This window comes from Phodopus roborovskii, unplaced genomic scaffold (assembly GCF_943737965.1).
Source record: "Phodopus roborovskii unplaced genomic scaffold, PHOROB, whole genome shotgun sequence".
NCBI classification, from domain to species: domain Eukaryota; kingdom Metazoa; phylum Chordata; class Mammalia; order Rodentia; family Cricetidae; genus Phodopus; species Phodopus roborovskii.
In genome coordinates this window covers 60,685-70,798 of record NW_026125102.1, presented here as the reverse complement: position 1 = coordinate 70,798, position 10,114 = coordinate 60,685, and positions in this window count along the sequence as shown.

The following is a 10,114-nucleotide window of genomic DNA, read 5'->3' as shown; positions in this document are numbered from 1 at the left end:
TCACTCTGTATTTGACTTAATTTTGCTAAAGGTTTGCCAATCTTACACATATTCTTTAAGAATGAATTCTTTTTTTTTCATTGATTCTTAATATTGTGTGTTTTTGCTTGTTTGTATTTTATTAATTTCATTTCTAAGTTTAAGTATTACTTGCCATATTCTCCTTTCGAGTATTATTTCTTCCTTTTGTTCTAGAGCTATGAGGTGTGCTGCTATTAATATGGGACAATTCTAATTTTTCCATTTCATTGAAAACAGAACTTGTTTTACATAATATATCATGATTACAGTTTCCCCTCCCTATGCTTCTCCCTGTTCTTCCCCAACTTCCCTCATATCCAGATCCTCTGTCTCTCATTAGAAAACAGACTTCTAATAGATAATAATAAAATAAGTAAATAGATAAAATAAAACATAAACTAACATAGCAGGAATGGACAAATAAATAAACAGGAGGAAAAGTCCTAAAAGTAGATACAAGAAAGAGTTGCCCACTTGTTCACATACTCAAGAATCCCATAAAGACACAAAAAATAGAAAATACACGTACAAAACACTGTAGACTAAAATGACTGAAGAAAAGAATATATAAATAAAAATAGTAAGAATACAAAGGCAAATTTTTTTAAAAAGGGAAAAGGAAAGACTTGTAGTGAAATTATAAGAGAAGGAACCTTCAAAGGTGCCATTTAGTTCATTTATTGTTGGCCATCTACAGCCAAGTATACATGTTGATTCAGTTTCAGTGAGTTGATAAGAGCTTTGCTCATGTTGATTAGAAGGCCAAGTTTTCTTGATAGACTACATCCCCTAGCTCTTACATTCTTTGGGCCTCCTCTTGCACAGGGCTTCCTGATCCCTAAGAGAGGGGGTATTTGGAAAAATACCATTTATAATTGAGTATTTCAATATCTCTCACTCTTTAAAACGTGTATAACTACGAGTCCATTTTTATGTTATAAAATTCAAAATAATATCCTTAGCATTTCTGCAACTCTTAGCCTTTCTATGTTGTGCATAGTTCTTTTTGTATTGCCAAGGGCTCCTGAGATTTCTTCCCTTCTCTTGGGCACAGCTATTGTTGTTGTCCTTGTTCAGCTCATTCTTGAAAAAGCATGTAGGTGAAACTATATGAGTATAGTTTCTGACATTACTAGGAGACAGTTTCATAGAAAATTACCTGATACTGACTCTTACAGTCTTCCTGCCCCTTCTACCACAGTTTCTCAGCCTAAAGTGCAGGAGTTGTGTTGTAAATATATCATTTGGTACAAGGCTCTATAACTCTGCATCTTGATTGTCTTTGTTTTTTTTTTTTTTTTTTTTTTTTTTTTTTTTTTGTAATGGTCTCCATCTGCTGCAAAGAGAAATTTCTTTGCTGAGGACTCTACTCAATTCCACATAGAAGGACAAATATTGACAATGTAGTTAGGGATTACGCTGCTTTATTAAATTGGGGATTTTAGATTTTCTCCCAAGGCCAACGGTTTCACCATCTCAGGGTGATTACATAGGTTTCTGGTTCCAGGCATGATTTATTTGTTGTTGGGTATTATTAAGCCCAGTTAGAGAGTGTTGAATAATACCAGTGCATATGTACTACTACAAGGTTATTGTGACTTTCTGTCTTCCCCAATGAAGAGGACACTGACTGGCCATTCAATATAAAATGGCAAACACTGTAAACATAAATACAAGTAACAGTGTTTAGATTAGGTTGTAATTAAGCACTTAGGAATTAAATTTATTTATATATATATGTATTCATATATATACATACGTACACACATATATAAAAATATATATATATGAATTTTCTGGATATATATAATTACAATAAAATAAAGAGGTCATGAATTTGAAAAAAAGCAAGGATGTGTTTAATGAATTGTTTATGGGGGAAAAGAAGGAGGAAAATGATGCAATATTAATCTTTACAATTAACAGAAATAATAAAAAAGTAAAAATCTTATAATTCTTAATTATAATTAACACTTTAATTAAATTTATAGTTTAAAATAATATCTAATTTCAATTACAGTATTTTAACTTTTGAGATGAACATATTTTGTTGACAATTTTCACTTTGTTTTAACTATATGCACATACCACACAGATACATACATATATAAATTATATTTTAAATATGCATTCTGAGTGGTCAGCACATGTCTTGCTCAGTTTATATAAGTGCATTGATCTATCAAAGTATTTGTAATGTGGGCAAAGAAATACCCATGTGAGCAAAAGAAAAAAAAACAAGATAATTTTAGCTTTCAGAGTGGTCTTTTAAATTCAAATAATGATTACATTGCCATGTCACTTTATGTCAATTAGATGGCAACATTAGAGGATGAGGAACAGACCCATTTGTACATAAACATGTACATTAAACACAAATGTTCAGTTGGTTGAACATTTTTATTATTTGACTAAACATGTTGGCTGCTTTTCTGTCAGTGGGCATTTAGTTGTATCTAAGTTCTATTTTTATATAGTGCACTTGTGCTGTGTGTGTGTGTGTGTGTGTGTGCACAGTGTGTGTGTGTATGTATTATGCTGGGTATATAATGTATGTTTATGTATATGTACAAAATTATTTTAAATGAATAGAATTTCACTAATTCTTAAAACCTAAGACCACTATCTCTTTTGTTGCCTATGTGGAAAATTGTGATATTTGCTTTGTTTCATTGGATGGCAGTTTGGTCTTGCTAAACAATACTATGCTATGATTTCTCTTCTTTTTCTTGTTTTTCTTTTTCTTGTTCTTCTTCTTTTTCTTCTTTTTCTTTTCCTTGTCTCAAACAGTCTCGGTATATTGCCTAGGCTGACATCAAACTCATCTTTCTTCTCATTCTCCCTAATACTGAGATTGTAGGCATGTGCCTATAGGTCTAGCTACAATACTATGTTATCTTAATATTACTTTTAAGACTCATACAGAATTTCAGATACCGATAGATCCATAATTATATATAACATAGTATTTGGATAAATAAGAATCAAGAAAAGGAAAATGTAATGCTTGTTAAGGTTATTCAGTAAATAGGAGAGTGGCTAAGGAGCTGGGCTTGTAAGATAACTCAGTTGATAAAGGCACTTGCCACCAACATTGAGGACTTGAGTTCTATCCTTGGGATTTAAAAGGTGAAGGGAGGAAAATACTGTGTTTTGTGTGTATTACCCTGTAAATGAACATAATTCAAACAATAAAAATATAGGAATGAGATTTGGCTTAAATTATGATTTAGCAGTGTTATGGAATTCTTTGCAACTGCTAAGATTGAGCAAGATCTGTTTATACAAATCTGAGTCACCAACTATTGATAAATAAATTTGCTGAGCAGTGTATTTATCTAAAAGAGTCTTAGTGCATAGCTTAGTGTCAGATTAAATGTTTCAGCCTAATCAAGGCTCTGGGTTCAATCCATAGCACCAAATAAATAAGTAAATAACCATGTGAACAGTTATTTTAGTAAAACACACAAGGAAATTTTATGTTATTCAACTTAATAAAACAGGGCTTAGTTTTCCTTAACGTGGTTTGGAAATTGTTACTCAGTTCATTTACATAGATTGAACAAAAGCTGATCTTACTACTCAGAACCTAAACTTAAAAGTAAATTATTTTCTTCTTTATATGTGTATGAATATTTAAATTATATATATATATATATATATATATATATATATATATATATATACTCCTGTAAATGGTAAGTGTGTGCGTATATGTGTTTCTTTTTTGCAGGCCCGATGTAGATGTCAGATGTGCTGTATTACTCTTCAACTTACTTTTTGATACAGGTTTTTTATTGAAGCTGGATTTTGTAGATTCAGTCAGACTAGTTGATGAATGGGTGTCTGTCTCATGGTATCCCTACACAATGGAGTTACACATGTGTGCTGAGGATTCAAACTATGATTTCAGTGTTTGATGACATAAAATTTATCTATTGCATTATCTCCCTTGATCCTATAAACATATATTTACAGAATAATGTAGAAACTTTTCTTATAGCTCTGCATTTCCTTTATGATTCACTAATAGACAACTGTGATAATTCATTTTGATAGTCTTCTTTATTGCTCTGGGTTTAACAAAGAAGTGCCTCCACCGGTTGTGTAAGGGTATTTCCAGGAAGGATAACCTAAGGAATACATCCCCTAGAGAAGTCTATGACATTCAGACTCAATTCTTATATAATTAAGCCAAAGAGAAAAGGAGTGATGTTAGAAGGTCTGGGCAGTCTAAGGAACTTCTGACAGTGGAAGCAGGGTATATCCCTGGTGCACAAAAGGACTTTGGGGAGCACATTCCCTATGGAGGGATACTCCCTTAACCTAGTCACAGGAGAGAGGGCCTAGGCCCTACTCCAAAAGACTTGACAGATTTTGTTGCTCCTCCCAGAAGGCATCAACCTCCCTGTGGAGTGGGGGGGGAGGATGGGAGGGTGGTCAGGGGACTTGGGAAGGTGGAAGAGCGAGTGGGAGGAAGGGAGGGGGAGGGAACTGGGATTAATATGTAAAATAAGAAAAATAAATAAATAAAAGAAAAGAAGTGGTGTTATTTCCATCTTGCTGGTGAATCATCTATCCCTTTTTGTTTCTGTTATCAGAGGCCAGTCTCTTCAAACTTCTAATGTGGACTGAGGACCAGCATGTTTTTAGCTATCCTCTAGGCCTTCAATGTGAATATGGAGCTTTAGAGGCATCCAAACCTATGGACAAATTAGTTATTAAGTTGTCAGCTTCTTTTGTATGTAGACAGCCAGCCATGGTTAGACTGTATAGACCACAACCTATAATCCAATCTGCTAAATTACAATTTGTAATATGAATTCATTCTATTAGTTCCATTTCTTTAGAAATGTTGATTCCATAACTGTATCCTTACATAATGGATCTGTCTTACTTAAACATTATGTGAAAGGAAGCATATTTCAAGTGTTTTGTGTCTATTTCTTTTGTTCAGTTATATAGTGATGGGAGAATTTCCTTCTGTATACTGTGAATGTCTGTTCATCTCACTGGTTTAATAAAATGCTAATTGACCATTAGCCAGGCAGGAAGTATAGGCAGGGCTACCAGACTAGAAGAACGCTGGGAAAAGAAGGAGTTAGTGAGTCACCAGGCAGACACCATGTAGCTACCTGAAAGATAGTACCAGAAATTCTTTGGTAAGTCAAGAAGTGGAGATTAATAGATTAATAGAAATGGGTTAATAATCAAGAGTGAGCCAATAAGAAGCCTAAGACATCAACCAAAGAGTTTATAATTAATATAAGCATCTGTGTGTTTATTTGGGGCTAAATGCCTATGGAATCAGGTGGGACAGAAACTCCAGCTACAGTATTGTTCAGAATTCCATTCTTTTTTTAATTATTTCTATTATGTCACCTAAGAATCAAGTGCTGAATACTGCTTCCTATGACAATCATACAGTTGGCTCTGGAGACACTGGTCCTTTCCAATTTCAAGCTTTTATGTGTAATTTTCTCTTGGTTTTATGTACAGTAAATAAATCACTAAGTCTCAGTAAGTTATAGTCCAGATTTTAAAAATATCAACCTTTTGAGCAATTGCTTAAATAATGTTTGTCATTTTGTATCCAGATAATCAGTTTATGTAATTACAAACAATGTTACATCATTCTTGCTGCTGCCTTTCTCACTGAAAGATACATGCCAGTACCCTATTTACTTGTTCTTATATTAATGTGAACTTTCTAATTTACTATTAGATTTATAAGTTGACAATTCATAAATGTATAATGTAAGTAGTTACAGGGAGTCAATGAAGTCCTGAGCAAAAATATAATGTTTAATACAAGTAAGATGAGAATGACAAAGACTTCCCAAGTAAGGCTCAGTCTGGATATTGAAACTGTGAAACTGTGAAGAAAATGTCTACTGTAGCTTTCTCTCCAGTGATTTTTACAGCCTAAAAACTGGCATAGGAAGAAATGTTTCTAATACCATTAGTTACAGCTTGTTCAGGAGTATTGACTAACCCTGCCTCCTTGTTCAGCCATGTGCAATATTGTATATAAGGAACTCAGTGAGCTTCTGGATGATGTTCCATCAGTGAGCCCCAACCACTCCACCCCAGCTTTTCTGTGTATCTTCATCTTTGTCAGGCATAATACAGTCCCTTGCTGCTCCAGTGAGATAAATCCATGAAATAATGCAAAATGTGGTGGTCACAGGCCATTTCAGAATTTTTATTCTGCTTCCCCCCCCCATTACAATAAGCATGCCAGGCAAGCCTTTATCCCTAAACTAAAACACCAGCCTGTTTATGTATCTTTTTGATAAACTTTCTATTCACATGTTTTAATGTGTTCTTTTCTTATTAATTTAGAGAAGTTTTCTTTTCTTTTTTTTAAAACACACATTAGGGATGTGAGTACAGCTTACCATTATGTATTTTCAATATCTATTATTTATTGCTTCTTGATTTTATTTTAATGTGCTTTATCACTCTTTGCCCAGATTTAATACATTGTCTTCTTATGTTGCTCAATATTATTATTTGAAAAGGGGGCTTTCAATTTATTTTGGTACCACAATCCCCAATGTAATAGCTTTAGTAGCAGCATATTCATTTTCTGCCTATCTCTTTGATGAGTAAGTAAAGCCACTAGGAATTTCTTTGCAGTTTTTTCCAAGATTAATTATATTGCAAAATTATTTATCCCCCACATAATCTCCATCTAGCCGTGTACATCTGTCAAGTAGTTAAAACATAGTTTAGTTAATACAGGTTTATAATAATATAAATTAAATTGTCATTGGAAGGAAAGAGAGACAGCCAAAGGTGCCAGCCAGTGGCAAAGTAGTCAGCCTATTACTGACCACCACCACATTCCAGGAATGTTCACTCAGAAAAATCAAACGAAATACTCTATTTATATGTAGAAGAGAATTTTAGGACATGTCAGAATGAGTATCTGCAGTTCCTTAAGTACACTCAAGATGTGATCGTTACTTTAGACTAAATCCCATCATGTTGACAAGATTAGCCATTACAACATCACTCCATGAAATCGTGATACCTCAGCATAGAATGTTTATGCATAATCTCCTCCACTTTCCCCGTAGGGTCATGATATTACAATGCAAAATTAATTCAGTCCAACTTCAAAAGTCCCATTGTCCTATCAGTGTCAGCACTGTTAAAAGTCCAAATTCTCTTCCGAGACTCAAGGTAATCTACTTAAAGTTAGGCTCTATACAATGGTAATAACAGCTTACAAATATATATCCTGTAATGGCATTGGAAACTATTCCATAGCAATAGGGAGAATAGGGACATGACAAAGAAAAATTGGACCAAAGCAATACTAAACCATAGCATCATGAACACCATCCAACAGTTCTATGACCATGCTCTGAAGCTTGTGAGAGACCAATCTGTATTCCCAAAAGGATTAAGAAGTGAAACATATCCACCATGCTCCTGGAACATTCATTTCTTCTCAAGTGGGGCAACTTCACTTCATATTCAATTTTCTTCAGGGGATATCCCATGATGCAAGCATCTCTAACATACTGGTATTCCCATTGTAACTTTGGTTTCACTTTAATAGTTTCATATACTGGCCATCCAAGTCTTTTATTTTGTCAGGGACTCTGGACATACCTCATATTTCAACACTTCGTATTGTTTTTGACAATGCATCTTTTACATATGAAAAATCAGTACCATGGGGGAGGCTGTTGTTAGACTTGGCAGCTCATTTAGGCTAGTGCCTGATCCTCTTGGGCCATAGTTATATCAGGTTGTGTGCTGACAATGGAGTAACACTATCCCAGGTAGTTGCCTTTAAGCAGGAAGGCCCTACCTTGATATTGCCATTTTAAGCTCTTCATTGTTTTTATGAATTTACATTTTCACAACAGAGATCCTTCTAGTGGGACCTTGATCCTCTCTTCTTCTTCTCTTCCTCCTCCTCCTCTTCGTCCTCTTCTTCTCCTCCTCCTCTTCCTCCTACTCCTTCTCTTTCTTTCTTATTCTCTCTCTCTCTCTTTCTTTCTTCATTTCTTCCTTTATGTCTTCCCATTGGTGATGAAAGTTTTATTTTGGCCTATGATTTTGTACCTTTCATCCATTGTTTGGACCCAGGTATCTTTTAAATGACAATAATCACCTTAATAACTAGCTGTGTTTGTAACTTGCTTTGTATATTGCTTGAAACACCCTCACTTTCTTTTTCTAACCTCACTGCATATCATTTTATCCAACCATGTTCATCTTTAATCAAGAGTATCTATGGCATAGTCTATATAATGTCCTGTCTTGAAATTGTTCCTCATTATTTTTACATTCAGTATTACTCAAGTTTTCAGAATATAGGCAGAGTATCATAATATTCTTTGTTAGTATACAGCATGGACAATTTTGAACCCATTTCCAGATGGAGTCTTTGCTCCCTTCATAGCCCTCATGATTTGGCCTCCATTCTCTATAATTCCCTTGGAACGTGGTCTTCCAAATTTTCAGTAGAATGACCTGTTAAGCCTATTGTTTAAAAATGACTATGTTTTTTTAACCAAAATTTCTAACCTCTTCTATCCTCTTCCTGTAAGCCTATTCCAAACATTTGCCAATCACCTGGTCACATTTATCACAACAGTTGTACAACCTCTTCCTGCAATATTTATAAAGTATTTTCATTTCCAAGTAAAGTAACAAAAGCAATTTAAGGACAGAGTTGTATATTTTGTTTCACAGTTTGAGCTTGTCATCCATTGTAGTTAGGCATGCATACAGGAAAATGAAGCAATAGTGCATGTTGCAGCCATAGTTTTAAACCAGGGAGAGATGAATTCTACCTTCAATTCACTTGTTTATATTAATTGAAAGCCCTACCTCATGGAATGTTACTATATATATTTATGGTAGGACATTCTACCTAATTACTCCAGAATAGAATCTTCCTCACAGATATGCCCACAAGTAAGTCTCTATGGTGATTATAAATTCCTTCAAATTAAAAGTGAATACTAACCATCACATACTAAATACATACTTAATACATGTGTTAAATATGTCCCCAAGCCTAATTTATTACTGCTGTTTTCTCTTACTGTTCCCAAATGTTGGACTTGTCTTATTGTACTTCCTAGTTGCTTTATTTACTCAGTATGTTATTATTTCTTGTATATAAGTACAATCTCCTCCTCAACAGCTAGCAAAATCAATTATCAAATGAAGAATTAATGAGTACTATTTGTTTGTTGTTAATGTTTTAAATTCTATGTTTGTGTGTGCATTTATTTCCAGTGACTTGTAGATGTCATGGAACGTTTGTGGAGATCAGAGGACAATGCTCATAATTTGATCTTTTCCTGCTGTGGTTTTTTTTTTGTTGTTGTTGTTCAGGACTTTAGCTCAGGTTATTAGCCCTTCATACAAGCACCTCAATGTACTAGGCCACTTTGATAAGTGTTACTAAATAATTTTATCACTGGGTGATATCTTACTGTAATTTAAAATGATATCCAATAATTTTACATTTTTAAAATTTGACTACAACACAATTATTCTCTAGTGTTACTTTCAAGGCAGTTTAAATGAATGCATAAATTTTGTGAATATAGTGAGATTCTCTCAAATGTTTTAAATGTTTGTATTATTTATTCATGTTGAGAAAATCATAAAACTAAATTATTATCATAGATTTTCTCTAACAACTTCCCCTTGGCCTTTCCTACCTCCTGATTCACTGGCTCTTTTATTTGATGCAATGCCTAAAAATCCTAAGTAGATAATTAGGGTACAATTGATTTAATGATTGTTTTAGAAACTATAGAATGTATTAATTTTAAAAACTGAATCATTTTAGCTAATGTATTGTATGACCTAATGATAATTTTCTTGCTGAGGCATGAGCAAATGCCTATTTTCCCAGGATTACACAAAGGACATACTAGAAGTGTCATGAAAACACACATGTATATGTACCTGACAAAAGAACTAAACTGTGTAGGTGACTAAAAGTGTCGAACTGAAAGTCCCCTCACCTTCTTACACTTCCAATTTGTCTATACTCCGGAACGTCTCAAGACCACATGTATCTGTGAGGTAGGAAGGACTATTGGGAAGA